Genomic DNA, 15709 nt, shown 5'->3' with positions numbered 1-15709 from the left:
CTTTCAGTGTCATGTTTTGAAGCTATACACATCTCAGGGTTATAGGAGGACACAGGATAGGGCTAAAGTTAAACGTTTAAGGCAGAGGATTTGACCTTCTTTGCAGTGAGTACATGTGGGCAGGCTTCTGTTGCTGTAATGAACTTTCAGTGGCCCATTCAGACTTCTGGGCTCCATGTTCTTCCCAGACCAGATAAACTGGGCCTGTCCTTAAAGGGCTGTCAGATCATGGTGACTTCTCAGACTGTTGCAGTGATCCTCATCTTGCCCTCTTATCTTCCCTTCAGGGGAATAATTTAGATTTAATAGTGGTATTAGGGTTCTCCAGAGAAACAGAACCAATAGAATAGAACAGATACGTATAAGAGAAGATTTCTTATAGGAATTGGCTTACGTGATTATGGCGGCTGCGAAGGCCCACAGTCTGCTCTCCATAAGCTGGAGATCCAGGAAAGCTGGTGGTGTAAAACCAGGAGTGCTGCTGTCTGAGGGCAGAAGATGGATGTCTCAGCTCAAGCAGAGAGAGTGAGTTTGCCCTTCTTCTGCCTTTTTGTTCTATTTGGGCCCTGAATGGATTGGATGATTCCCACCACATGGGGAGGGCCGTCTGCGTTACTCAGTTCACCAGTTCAAATGCTGATCTCTTCTGGAAACACCCTCATAGACATACCTAGGCATCCCATCGCCCAGTCAGGTTGACATGTAAAATTAATAATCACAGTAGCTAAGAGGTAAGGGATGATTCTTGTTACTGGGCCTGCATCTGATTATCTATTATGATGGGCAGAAACTGTAGTTAGAGGATGAGAACAATTGAATCAGCCTCTCTCGATGGATATTCGCACAGCGGGCACATAACGTGATACCGAGCAAGGCCAACAATGATCTTACCCTGGGTCTTCGGGGGTCACCCTGGGTCCTTGTGTGACTTCCACAGTAGGAGCCGCCTGGGAGAAGACAAGTTTCTGGCAGTTCCTCTGAGGAGAAAACAGCCAGGGAAAGGGAACCAACATTTGAATACTCCCTGCGATCCATCTGCTACTTCCCTTCTCATTGAATACTCACACTAAACATGAGGAAGTCGTTAGCCCCAATTTTCAGGTGAAGAAGCTGAGAATTGGAGAAGCCTGGACCACAGCCAAGTCAGTAAGTTGAAGAGTAGAGTTCCAGTCCAGCTATGTGGGACTTTAACTCTTACGCTTCCTGCTCTCCGTCCCCGATTCCTAGACCTTAACTCATTGTATTCATTCCGTATGACTGCTGTAACAAATTACCACAAATGTGGGGACTTTAAAACAACACATTTATTATCTTGTAGTTCTGGAGGTCAGAAGTCCAAAATGGTTTCACTGGGCAAAAACCAGGGTGTTGGCAGGGCATGCTCCCTCTGTAGGCTCTAGGAGAGAATCTTTCCCCTCCTTTTCCAGTCTCTAGAGCTGCATTCTGTGGCTCATGGCCCCTCCTCTTTGTTTAGTAGCAGCAGCTTAGCATCAAGTCCCTGCTTCCATTGCCTTCTTTCTCTGTGTGGTCAGATCCCCCTCTGCTTCCCTCTTATATGGACACTTATGATAGCATTGAGGGCCCACCAGATGGTCCATAATAATCTCTTATCTCAAGATCCTTAACATAATCATGTCTGCAAAGTGTCCTTTTGCCATAAAATATTCACAGGGCCTGAAACTTAAGATGTGACATAGCTGGTGGGGGGCATTATGCAGCCTACCGCACCCAGTGTGGTCCAAAGTGTGTTCCAGGATGTCATCAGCTATCGTACTTCACAAATTTACCTGAACAAAGATTCTTGTTTGTTAATGAAGCATCTTAGGAGAGTAATAATATGTACAAAATGCACTTAAGGAAACATGATTTAACCAAGAGGCCAGGCCTTCCTTTGATGTGGAAGAAGCTGTATCATCTAGTTAAATGCTCCTGGAGTCTCCATTTTCTCTACTAGTATTTTTTTTTTTAATATTTATTTATTTGGCTCCACCAGGTCTTTAGTTGCGGCACACAGGATCTTCGTTGTGGTGTGCAGGATCTTTAGTTGTGGCGTGCAAAGTCTTAGTTGTGGCATGTAGGCTCTTAGTTGTGGCATGCGGGATCTAGATCCCTGACCAGGGATCGAACCCGCGCCCCCTGCATTGGGAGCATGGAGTCTTACCCACTGGACCACCCAGGAAGTACCTCTACTAGTATTTTGATTAACTTTTGAAAGTTAAGCAGAAGGTACCCTTCTTTTTCCTTCTCCCATCTAATATTATCTCCTAGAGGTAACTACTGTTAACATTTGGGTGCCTATCTTTCCTAGGATTTTCTTAAAGGTAATAACTGCCAACTAACCCTGTATCCTCATGAGGCCACATGTAAATTTATTCAACTCATGTCCTTTTATATGCATTTTAAGATTTATTTGGTTGACAGCTTCCTATGCTACAGCGTCCTTTAACTGCTACTGATAGAAATGGTTTTGGAATTGTATTAATGAGAGAAATAAGAAAACCAAGACCCATGTTGGCTTACTCCTTTGCAATAGCTCAGAGTCCTGATCTCTGGCTTGGCTTTTCTGTGACTCCAAACAGAGGCAGTCTCTCACTTCGGCAGGTTTTTTTCAGACAAAAGGTGGCCACTGGGTCCCTTCTTTCCTCCTGCTGCTCTTTATTTCTTATACCTTCAATCCTCTTGCTGCCTAAGGCACGAATCTGGCAGAAGGAAGGTGGGCTACAGTTTACTGACACCATCCACGGAAGTCATCCACCAGGAGCTTCCGGAGAAGGGGGGCAACCCTGAGTTCCTTGCCTGCTTCTTCCAATGGCAGAGTCTCCACCCTAGCTTCTCTGAAATGCGTAGTTCTGAGTTTGGCTTTCCTCAGAAGTAAAAATGATTCCTTGGTTTTTCTTATACCTAGAGACCTATCTTTGTATTTCTTTTTACAGTGTGAGGGGGAAAAAATCAGCAAAGGGGAAAGAGGAGACCAAGTCTTAGCAGTTAAATGATGCTGTGAAAAACTATCAGAAAGTCAGATCAGCAGTGAGCAAATCTCTTCAGAGTAAATCAGCATTCCTCATGCTCTTGCTTAAGGCCCTACTGCGGCTTTTAGTTCAGTTAGAACACAGTCCAAACTCCTCACCGTGACCACCACTGCCCTTCTCTGATTCCGCCCTCTGTCACTCTCCCCGGTCACCTGTGCGTTACTCTGCCAGGCCTTTTCTTGCCTCAGGAGCCTCACACTCACTGTCCCTCTTCCCCAGAGAGCATGTTTTTCTAGATCTTCACCTGTAGGCTCCTGAAAGCCAAAAACTAAACATTCACCTCCTTAAATCTGCAGTTGGCCGCACACATCCTTATCCCACTACACTGTTTCATTTACTTCAAAGCATTTATCACTGTTTGAGATTACAAGCTTATTATTTCTCCGATTAGAATGGAAACTCTAAAAGCCAGAACTGTCATGCCACTGGGCTCAGAAAGTACCTAATGTTTGCGTGAGTGAAAGGATTCGAAGGGCTGGGGTAGAGCCTTGGTACTCAGTGTGGCCCAGGGGCAGCAGCCTGTGCTTGTTTGACCTGTGGAATCTCAGTTCTCACCTCAGGCCTCTGAATCAGAACCTGCATTTTAACAAGACCCCCAGGAAGTTCTTACGCAGGACAGTTTGCCAAACGCTGGTTTTAGAGCAACATGATCGAAATACCCAGAAAGAGCTTAAAAAATACCGAGATTCTAATTTAATTGATTCGGGGTGTGGTCTGCTCATCTGGATTCTTAAAAGGTCCCTGCTGGGGTGAATTTAGGGGACAGACAAGGTTGAGAACCACTGCTTTACTGCTGTGCTATCCAAGTACAGTCGCCACTAGCCACATTTAGCTATTTAAATACGATTAAAACGAAATAAAAACTCAGGTTTTTAGCTGCCCTCGTCACATTTCAAGTACTCGATGCCACACATGGGTTGTGGTAACTATAGTGGACAGTGCAGTTGAATAATACTTCCATCATGTCAGAAAGTTCTATTGGACAGTGCTGCCTAAGAGAGGGAACTGAGAGAGCTGTTTTTGACTGAGTTAGGAGAGCATCTTTGGAGGCAAGTGATACAGGGATGAAAGGAAAGTGGGGCAAACTCTGGGGGTGTCCTTGGAACATAAGAAGATAACCTGGTTGCTGACTTTTGATGGATGAAGTTTCACCAGCAGGTGGCTCTCCTGCTTCCTACCACACCTTGTGCTGGCAACTGAGCTGGCCCTTGGCCACGGGAGCACCGCGCTAGGTTTGATCCTCAAGAACCTTATACAGTAAGGACAGGTGGAGGTCAAGATGGCGGGATAGAAGGACGTGGAACTCACCTCCTCCCACAAATACATCAAAAATACATCTACATGTGGAACAGTTCTCACAGAATACCTGTTGAACGCTGGCATATTTCAGACAACCAAAATTGCTAGATCTTAAAAAAAAAAAAAAAAAGAAGTAATTAGGACAGCACCTCCCCTGAGAGGGAGCTGTGAAAGAGGAAAAGTTCCCTCACTCTGGGAAGCCCCTTCAGTGGATGGGAGATCAGCTGGGACAGAAAGGGAGCTTCAGAGGCTCGGAGGGCAGTGCAGTAGCTGCATTGTGGTAGGCAGAAAACAGACCTACACAGACGGTCCTGGCCATGGGCAAACTAAATGATGCAGAAGAATGAATAAGTGATCTGGAAGATAAAATAATTGAAATCACCCAGTCAGAACAGCAGACAGACTAACGAAAAAAATGAAAGCAATATATGAAACCTATGGGATAATATAAAGTGAGCCGATCTACACATAATAGGGATCCCAGAAGGAGAAAAAGGGGATCAAAAATGTACTTGAAGAAATTTTGGTGGAAAACTTCCTAAACCTAAAGAAGGAAACAGATATCCAGGTACAGGAAGCACAGAAGGTCCCAAACAAGATGAACCCAAACTGACCTACACCAAGACATCTAATAATTAAAATGGGAAAAGTTAAAGCAGGCATCCTGAAGGCAGCGAGAGAAAAACAGAGGGAACCTCCATAAGGCTATCAGCTGGTTTCTCTACAGAAACGTTGCGGGCCAGAGGGAGTGGCAAGATACATTCAAAGTCCTGAAAGGGAAATATCTGCAACCTAGGATGCTCTACCCACGGAGAGTATCACTTACAATAGAAGGAGTGTTGGGCTGCATCCTGCAGGCCTACAGGCCTTGTACTTGCCCATCCTTGAGACCAAAGAAAGATCCTGGAGTCAGTGATAGAGACCTCAGTGGTTTAATGGGTGGTGGATCTTTCATGTCTGAAGCAAGACCCTGGAACGACACCCCACCATGTGTGGCAGACAGTGGGTAGGACATGGCAGCAGTCTTTGTTCCTGGGGCGAGGGCGAGGTTACCAGTTATAGGGGGAATTGAGGTCAGGATGGCTTATCAGTTACCAGGGAAACTAGCAGAGGGGCATGCTCTTCACCACCCCATTAATAAGTTATCATGGTGGAGATATTCTGATCTGAAGATTAGAACAATCACTAGCTGGGTTGGGGGCAAGTATGTAGGAAGGTCAGTCATGTGAGTAGGGTGTAGGTGAAGCAGGCACTGGTTGAGCAGGGGATGTACAGAGAGCAGCCATCTTGGTGGCCTGATCATACACTCCACCCGTACATAACGCTGCACGACCCTCACAATCTTGGTCTGCCCTTCTGTGATATCCCTGGGGTCAGGTATGTAGGGGGGCACTGCAGCCAGATGCCACAAATACAGATGGCAGCAGCCAAAGAGCATCAAGAGTAAGATACCTAGTAGGCTAAGAACAGTCATTTGCCAGAATATGGGCAAATTTTGGAGCCAAGCACTTACTGGGGTAATGGAGAGGGAGTCAATAGCAGCAGTGCCCTGTCTGGTTATAAAGAAGGTAAGGCCAACCCTGTTTTTCACAAATCCCGAGCAACCCCCATGGGGAGGAGAAGGCCTCGGCTCTAAAAAATACATTCTGGTGGAGTTAGCAGTTACCCCATGTTTTGTTAGGGGTGGACGCATTAGGTCTTTCCAAACAAAAAAACAGTTAATCACACTAGTTGGACTTGTGTGTCCAGAAGCCAGCCTATTCCACTCCACACAGCATAGCCTGGGTGGGGGGCTCATGGGCAGTCAAAGTATATGATGTGTTACATGGTAATGTTTACCGACAGGGTCCTTCTGACGTACTGGCATGTGGGATAGGAAGATGGTAAGGGTCTTCCCCCGCCCCTCCCCCACCCCGCCACTGTCAGTCGTCTCCACATGGTCACATTAGCCAGGTCGATTTTTCACGGAAATCCAGAGGGAGACAACAACGGCATCTTGCTGTTGCCATTAACCCAGCAATTAGACTCTTTTTTCAGTGAGGTTATTGTTGCTGCTCAGTCCTCAAATAGATTTCCTCCACTCGGGCTAGGGACAAAATGTAAGACACCTAACAGGCACAGCACAGGGAAGATCATGACCATTAAGCAAAATACAAGCCGTATCCGTATTCTGAGATAATATCAACCACACCTGCCTGTCGTTTTTGTCCAGGTCTGTAATATAGTTCAGAAAACAAGTTTTCAGTAATACAGGAATATGTCCAAAATCACACCTACAGTGGCCACCTAGGCTCCTCCAAACTGGCTGTTGTGGAATTCCTCAGAAGTCTCAGACTGAGTTCCCAAAAGGCCTTTCAAGGCCAGGAAAGCCATACCAGGGCCTGCCATCAACTCTGCCTCGGTGGAGTCCTCTCTTGTAGAAGTCCCCCAAATATTGAGATTCCTGCACATGCCAGGAGACAGTCTTTCCCATTCACCTGCTTGGAACCCAAGAGTCTTCAATTTCTGGAGGGACCAGGTAGAGAGAAAAGAAAAATGTTTCAATTCTACCCATAGGTATAGTTTAACAAATTGCTGGAAGTCATAACTAACTTGAAGGGAAGGGCTTCCCTATATCTGAAAAACATAGATCAAAACCAGTAATACTCCAGACAAAAACCATAAAAATTATAACCATATACACCAGTTCACTCAGTAACGAATCCTTTTAACTTTTTATGAAATCATCAGGTTTTCCATTAGCATTGTTTGATTTCTTACCCAGTTCAGCACGATGAGCTGAAACTTATGAGACCTGTGCTTGTCAAAAAGTCCTTCCTATGAATCTTCTTGAAGATGGAGCACTTTTTGCAAGAGCATCAGAGTACAACAATAATTGTCTATAAATGACAGAAGACTTAAAAAGGTATAGTTAAACACCTGATTACAATGTAATCAATAAAGAAACTTGGTTATAATAACTAGAATTATGACATTATAATCTTAACCCTTAAAAACCTTAATCTCTGGCAAAAACCAAGGAGTAATTGTGAACTTTTTTTATACCAGCATTTCCTGATTGGAAAACTTACGCTTTAGTCTTCCTCTCCTAAGAAGGCAAAGGTAGGTAAACTTAGACCCACCTGGCAATTAATGTTCCAATATTTTATCCTATTTGAAATGACCCAGACAGTCAATGAATTCTCTTCATTTAGTTTCAAGTTGCCAAAATCTGGAGAGACTATTTTAGATAGACATTCCCAAAACATAGTAATTCCTAGAGAGTTTGTCCCAAATCTCTTATCTCATTTACGTTTCCTTAAAGTTTCATTATATCAAGTTCTTTTATTTTTTTATTTAATTAATTAATTTTTGGCTGCGTTGGGTCTTCGCTGCTGTGTGCAGGCTTTCTCTAGTTGTGGTGAGCGAGGGCTACTCTTCGTTGTGGTGCATGGGCTTCTCATTGTGGTGGCTTCTCTTGTTGTAGAGATGGGCTCTAGGCGCACGGGCTTCAGCAGTTGTGGCATGTGGGCTCCAGAGGGCAGGCTCAGGAGTTGTGGCACACTGGCTTAGTTGCTCCACAGCACGTGGGATCTTCCCGGACCAGGGCTCTATCCTGTGTCTCCTGCATTGGCAGGCGAATTCTTAAACCACTGCGCCACCAGGGAAGTCCTCAAGTTATTTTCCTTGCTGACAGATTTGCAACAGATATATTAAGGTCTTATTTTACCTCTTGTAAACCTAGGTACAACAGAAGTATTATACTTAACACTGATGACTCTAAAGACATATCTATATTAATCAAACCAACAAGCTTAAGTAGTTTCAATAGCAGATATCAGTTCAGTACTGAATATTTCCCAGATCATGTGAACCTGAAATTCATTCTGGACAGTTTCTTTTATCTTTCTGAGAATTTATGTAAGTGCTTAATTTCTTTTAAGCCAATTAAACAGAGCTCATCCACAAACCAATCTTCGCCATGCCATTTGGAGACAGAGACACATCATATTTATAAGGTACACATAGACATACATATATCTATATAGACACAGAGACCTCACAGTTTTCCTAGAATTTAAGAGGGTCTCTTTTTCCCCCTTCACTCTCAGGTAGATTATTTACATCTCAAAGGCACAGGAAGAGAAATACCATTTCCTTCTAGAAAGCTAATTTCCTCTAATGGCATATGCAGAAACCAGTTTTAGAATGTCAAGAGTCCCATCTTGGACATTTTCATGGAATTTTTTCAATTTCTGAATAGCTAATTCAGTTTAAACAAATAATAGTGATAGACAATAGTACATATCATTCACTCACATTCATATCCATCACTTTCAGAGGAACATGCATCAGCACTCAAGTTACCAGGACCCCCTAACAAGGGTCAAAACCAAGGAGAGACAACAGGATTTGGACTCATATACTGGGGCACTCATGCACACACCCAAGATTAAAGCCAAACCAATTATAAAAGGCTCATTTTAATACAGTAGCAGAGCCTAGGCCATTGTTCTCCATACTCTCTTGGCAGACCTCATTCATCAAGGACAGCCACCACAGGGCCCCACGTACTAGTGGATAGCCACCCCAGGATTTCCCCTGCAACTTATGGGCCCCATGTGTAGTGGACGGCCACACTGGGATTTCTCCCACAACTTTTGTACCCCATGTGTTAGTGGACAGTCCCTGCAACTTTCCATTTCCTGATATCTCTGTGCCCACAGGAGTTTCCTGGGTCTCCTTGCTGGCTTTGTCAATTGTTGGGCTGCACCCTGCAGGCCTACAAGCTCTGTACTTGTCCATCCTTGAGACCAAAGAAAGAGCCCCGAGTCAGTGACAGAGACATTAATGGTTTAACGGATGGGGGAATCTTACATGACTGAAGCAAGGTCCTGGAGCAACACCCCACTGTGTGTGGCAGATGGGAAGGACGTGGTGGCAATCTTTGTTCCTGGGGTGAGGGCAAGGTTACCAGTTATAGGGAGAATTGAGGTCAGGTTGGCTCATTGGTTACCAGGGAAACTAGCAGAGGGGAACACCCTGTCACTGCCCCTTTGATAAGCTATCAGTCATGGTGGAGATATTCTGATCTAAAGGTTAGAACAGTCATTAGCTAGGGGCAAATATGTAGGAAGAACTAGCTGAGGTGGGGGCAAGTATGTGTAGGAAGGTCAGTCATGTGAGTAGGGTATAGGTGAAGCAGGCACTGGTTGAGCAGGGGATGTACAGAGAGCAGGAGAACAACCGTCTTGGGTGGGCTGATCATACAAGGAGAGAGAAAGAATTTCTCAGACATGCAAAAATTTAAAAGTACAGCAAGACTAAATCTATCCTGAAAGAAAGATTAAGAATCTTCTCTAAATAGAAAAGAAGCAAGAATCTATAAAGGAAAGAGAAAATCACAATAGGAAAGTAAAACACTAAAATAAGCCAGTATATAGATTTAAAAAAATCAAAAATTTTTTTGTGGAAGTGATTATAACTACAATGAACAGCAAAAGGATAAGCATGAAGATGTAAAAGAGGATATCAGAATCATAAAATGTGGGGGATGGGAGTAAGAAAAATACAGATTTTTTTCTTAGAATGTGTTTGAGCTTATATGACTACCAATCTAAAGCAAATAGATATAGTAATGGGTTAACATACTTGAAAACCAGGGTAACCACAAACAAAAACATACAATAGATTCACAAAAACCAAAAAGAAGAGAACTCAAGCATAATACAAAAATAACCATCAAACCACAAAATGAAAAACAAAAAGAAAGGAACAAAGAAGAAATACAAAATCAACTGGGAAACAAGGTTTAAAATGGCAAAAAAAAAATACATATCTATTAATTACCTTAAATGTTAATGGACTAAATGCTCTGATTAAAAGACATAGAGTGGCAGATTGGATAATAAAACAAGAGCCTACAATATGTTGCCTATAAGAGATCCACTTTAGGATGAAGGACACACAGATTGAAAGTGAGGGGATGGAAAAAGATTTCTTGCAAATGGGAATAACAGGAGAGCGAGGGTAGCAAGATCCATATCAGAAAAAAATAGACTTTAAAACAAGACTATAAAGAAAGATAAAAAAGGACACTATATAATGATAAAAGGATCAATAAAAGAAGAGGATATTATACTTCTTAACATATATGCTCCCAATATAGGAGCACCTAAATACATAAAACAAATACTAACAGACATAAAGGGAGAAATTGATGGGAATACAATAATAGTAGGAGACGTTAACACCCCACTGACATCAAGGGACAGATCTTCCAGACAGAAAATCAATAAGGCAAAAGAGATCCTAAATGACACAATAGAACAGTTAGACTTCATTGATATTTTCAGGACATTACATCCAAAAAAAAGAAAAAACAATACACATTCTTTTCAAGCACACATGGAACATTCTCTAGGATAGACCACATACTAATACACAAAACAAACCTCAACAAATTTAAGAGGGTAGAAATGATTTCAGTCATCTTTTCTGACCACAACAGCATGAAATTAAAGATCAACCACAGGGACTTCCCTGGTGGCGCAGTGGTTAAGAATCCACCTGCCAATGCAGGGGACCCGGGTTCGATCCCTGGTCTGGGAAGATCCCACATGCCATGGAACAGCTAAGCCCGTGATTCACAACTACTGAGCCTGTGTGCTGCAACTACTGAAGCCTGCACGCCTAGAGCCCATGCTCCGCAACAACAGGAGCCACCACAATGAGAAGCCTGCACACCACAAGAAAGAGCAGCCCCCATTTGCTGCAACTAGAGAAAGCCTGTGCAGCAGTGAAGACCCAACGCAGACCAAAAAAAAAAAAAAAAAAAAAAAAAAAAAAAAAACCACAGAAAGAGAAACAAGGAAAAAAAATGATTACACGGAGACTAAACAACACGCTACTAAAAAAAACCCAATGGGTCAACAATGAAATCAAAGAAGAAATTTTAAAAATACCTTGAGACAACTGACAATGAAAACACAACTAAACAAAATCGATGGGATGCAGCAAAAGCAGTCCTAAGAGGGAAGTTCATAGCAATACAGGCCTTAATCAAAAAACAGAAAAATCTCAAACAACCTAACCTACCACCTAAAAGAATTAGAAAAGGAACAAACAAAACCTAAAGTCAGCAGAATGAAGGAAATAATAAAGATCAAAGAGTAAATAAATAAAATAGAGAGTAAAAAACAATAGAAAAAAATCAAATCAAGAGCATGTTGCTTTTTTTTTGGCTGAGTGGGGTCTTCATTGCTGCGCACAGACTTTCTCTAGCTGTGAGCCGGGGCTACTCTTCGTTGCAGTGCACAGGCTTCTCATTGCAGTGGTACCTCTTGTTGTGGAGCATGGGCTCAGTAGTTGCAGCATGTGGGCTCTAGGGTGCACAGGCTTCAGTAGTTGTGGTGTGGGGGCTCTAGAGTGCAGGCTCAGTAGTTGTGGCACACGGGCTTAGTTGCTCCGCGGCATGTGGGATCTTCCCGGACCATTGGCAGGCAGAGTCTTAACCATTGCATCACCAGGGAAGTCCCAAGAGCATGTTTTTTGAAAAAATAAAATTGATAAACCTCTGGCCAGGCTCACCAAGATGAAAAGAAAGAGGATCCAAATAAAATAAATGAAAGAAGAGAAATAACAACTGATACCACAGAAATATTAAAAACCATAAGAGAATACTATGAACAATTATATGTCAACAAATTGAACAAGCTAGAAGAAATGGACAAGTTTCTAGAAACATACAGCCCACCAAAACTGAATCAAGAAGGAGTAGATAATTTGCACAGACCAATCACTAATCTGCAATTTAAAAAACTCCCTGCAAAGAAAAGTCCAGGACCGGATGGCTTCACTGGAAAATTCTACCAAACATACAAAGAAGAACTTATACCAATCCTTCTCAAACTCTTCCAAACGACTGAAGAGGAGGGAACACTCCCAAAGTCATTCTATAAAGCCATCATCACCCTGATACCAAAACCAAGGACACTAACAAAAAAGAAAACTACAGGCCAATATCTCTGATGAGTACAGATGCAAAAATTCTCAACAAAAATATTAGAAAACCAAATCCTACAAAACATAAAAATGATCATACACCATGATCCCAGGGTCACAAGGATGGCTCAACATATGCAAATCAAAACAAAACTGCTTAGTTTACTTGGAAAAAGTATGCAGCTTATAGCTATCTAATCAAAAGTCAGAAGTCTTTACTATTGGCATAGAGAAATCAGGTGAACTGTTAATTTATAGTCCAGTTACAAGCATAATTTATCCTTCAGTGTTGGTCACATGAAAATATTAACATCATAGTAATACTTCTTTGTTTATTCAAAGTATATGTAATCTAATATGTACATATATTTCCCATTACCTGTTGGAGCTCATGCAATATAATCTATTGTAAAGTTTACTTTGGTTCAACTTTTCCTTTGTTTCAATGGGATAAGCCTTAAAACTTTTCCATAAAATAAATTACTTCTCCCAATACGATTTGATTTTAAAAAATACACAAGTCAATTGATGTGATACACCACATCAACAAAAGAAAAGACAAAAACCACATGATCATTTCAATAGACACAGAAAAAGCAATTGATGAAATTCAACATCCATTCATGATAAAAACTCTTACCAAAGTGGGTATAGAGGGAACACATCTCAACACAATTAACAGTCAACATAATACTCAGTGGTGAAAAGCTGAAAGCCTTCCTGCTAAAATCTGGAACAAGAGAAGGATGCCCACTTCTGTTCAACATAGTACTGGAAATCCTTGCCACAGCAATCAGAAAAGAAAATGATATAAAAGGTATCCAAATTGGAAGGGAAGAGGTAAAGTTGTCATTACATGCAGATAACATGATACTGTATTTAGAAAATCCTAAAGATGCCACATAAAAACTACTAGAACTGATAAAACGAATTCAGCAAGGTAGCAGGATACAAGATTAACATACAGAAATTGGTTGCATTTCTTTATGCTAACAGTGAAATATCAGAAAAGGAAAGTAAGAAAAAAGTCCCTTTTAAAATCACATTTTAAAAATACATAGGAATAAACCTGACCAAGGAGGTGAAAGATTTATATCTGAGAACTATAAAACCTTGATAAAGGAAACTGAAGATGATTCAAAGAAATGGAAAGTTATCCCATGCTCTTGGATTGGAAGAATTTGTATTGTTAAAGTGGCTACACTACCCAAAGCAATCCACAGATTTAATGTGATCCCTATCAAATTACCCATGATATTTTTCACAGAACTAGAACAAATTATCCTAAAATTTATATGGAACCATGAAAGACCCAGATTGCCAAAGCAATCCTGAGGAAAAAGAGCAAAGCTGGAGGCATGACCCTCTCAGACTTCAGACAATACTACAAAGCTACAGTAATCAGAACAGCATGGTATTGGCACAAAAACAAACATGGATCAATGGGACAGAACAGAGAGACCAGAAATAAACCCACACACCCACAGTCAATTAATCTTTGACAAAGGAGGCAAGAATATACAGTGGAGAAAAGACAGTCTCTTCAGCAAATGGTGTTGGGAAAGTTGGAAAGCTGCATGTAAATCAATGAAGTTAGAACACTCCCTCACACCATACACAAAAATAAACTCAAAAGGGCTTTAAAGACTTAAATATAAGACATTACACCATAAAACTCCTAGAAGAGAACATAGGCAAAACATTCTCTGATATAAATCATAGCAATGTTTTCTTAGGTCAGTCTGCCAAGGCAATAGAAATAAAAGCAAAATAAACAAATGGGACCTAATCAAACTTATCAGCTTTTGCACAGCAAAGGAAACCATAAAGTGACAAGACAACCTATAGACAGGGAGAAAATATTTGCAAATGATGCAACCCACAAGGGCTTAATTTCCAAAATATACAAACAGCTCATACAGCTCAATAACCAGAAAAACAAAACCCAATCAGAAAATGGGCAGAAGACATAAACAGGCATTTCTCCAAAGAAGACATACAGATGGCTAACAGACACATAAAAAAAAGCTCAACACTGCTAATTAGCAATGGATTAGAAAAATGCAAATCAAAATTACAGTGAGGTATCACCTCACACTGGTCAGAATGGCCATCATCGAAAAGTCTACAAATAATAAATGCTGGAGAGGGTGTGAAGAAATGGGAACCCTCCGACACTGTTGGTGGGAACGTAAATTGGTACAGCCACTATGGAGAACAGTATGGAGGCTCCTTAAACAACTAAAAATAGAGTTGCCATGTGATCCAGCAGTCCCCCTCCTGGGCATATATTTGGAGAAAACCATACTTCGAAAAGATACATGCACCCCAATGTTCGTAGAAGCACTATTTACAATAGCCAAGACATGGAAGCGATCTAAATGTCCATTGACAGATGAATGGATAAAGAAGATGTGGTGTGTGTGTGTGTGTGTGTGTGTGTGTGTGTGTGTATAATGGAATATTACTCAGGTATGAAAAAAATGAAATAATGCCATTTGCAGCAACATGGATGGATCTAGAGATTATCATACTAAGTGAAATAAGTGAGACAAAGACATATCAAATAATATCACTTATATGTGGAATCTAAAAAATGATACAAATGAACTTATTTATAAAACAAATACACTCACAGACATACAAAACAAACTTACGGTTACCAAAGGGGAAAGGGGATGGGGGAGGGATAAGTTAGGAATTTGGGCTTAGCAGATACAAACTATATGTAAAATAGATAAGCAACAAGGACCTACTGTATAGCACAGGGAACTGTATTCAGTGTCTTGTAATAAACTATAATGGAAAAGAATCTGAAAAGAATATATATATATATGAAACTGAATTACTTTGCTGTATACCAGAAACTAACACAACATTGTAAATCAACTATACTTCAATTTTAAAAAAAGAACCTTATACAGTAAGTATTATCATTATCGTCAACCTACAGCTGAGCAAATGGAGGCTTAGGGAGGCTAATAAACTCAAGGGCATATAGCTACCTGCGGAGGGAGGGATACTTGAGGTTCAGTATGGAGCAACGGTAGACTGGTATGGTTCTCTAATTTCCACCTGTAACAGAACTCAGAATGTGTTTTTCCATAGAAATAAACTGACTCTTTGGAATGTACCCTGTGGAACAGCAGTGAGTGGAAGCAGTACTTATGCCCTTTTTTTTTTCTCCACGAGACCAGGGAATTTAATAGAAACTAGCTTGCCAGGCATGGTTATTCTCTATGGCATTGATACACACTGGATTCTGCCCAGCCCTTGCGTGCCCTGGAAGTGTGTTGGTGGAGGAAACAGGGAAATGAAAAGGCAGAGCTCTGGGTTCCCCACTTCAACCACAGCACCCTTTCATGTGTTGGGTTCCTTATAAAACTTCCTTTGGGCCC

The sequence above is a fragment of the Neophocaena asiaeorientalis genome, unplaced genomic scaffold (assembly GCF_003031525.2).
Source record: "Neophocaena asiaeorientalis asiaeorientalis breed wild unplaced genomic scaffold, Neophocaena_asiaeorientalis_V1.1 scaffold283, whole genome shotgun sequence".
Classification (NCBI taxonomy): domain Eukaryota; kingdom Metazoa; phylum Chordata; class Mammalia; order Artiodactyla; family Phocoenidae; genus Neophocaena; species Neophocaena asiaeorientalis.
This window is presented reverse-complemented; position numbering follows the sequence as displayed.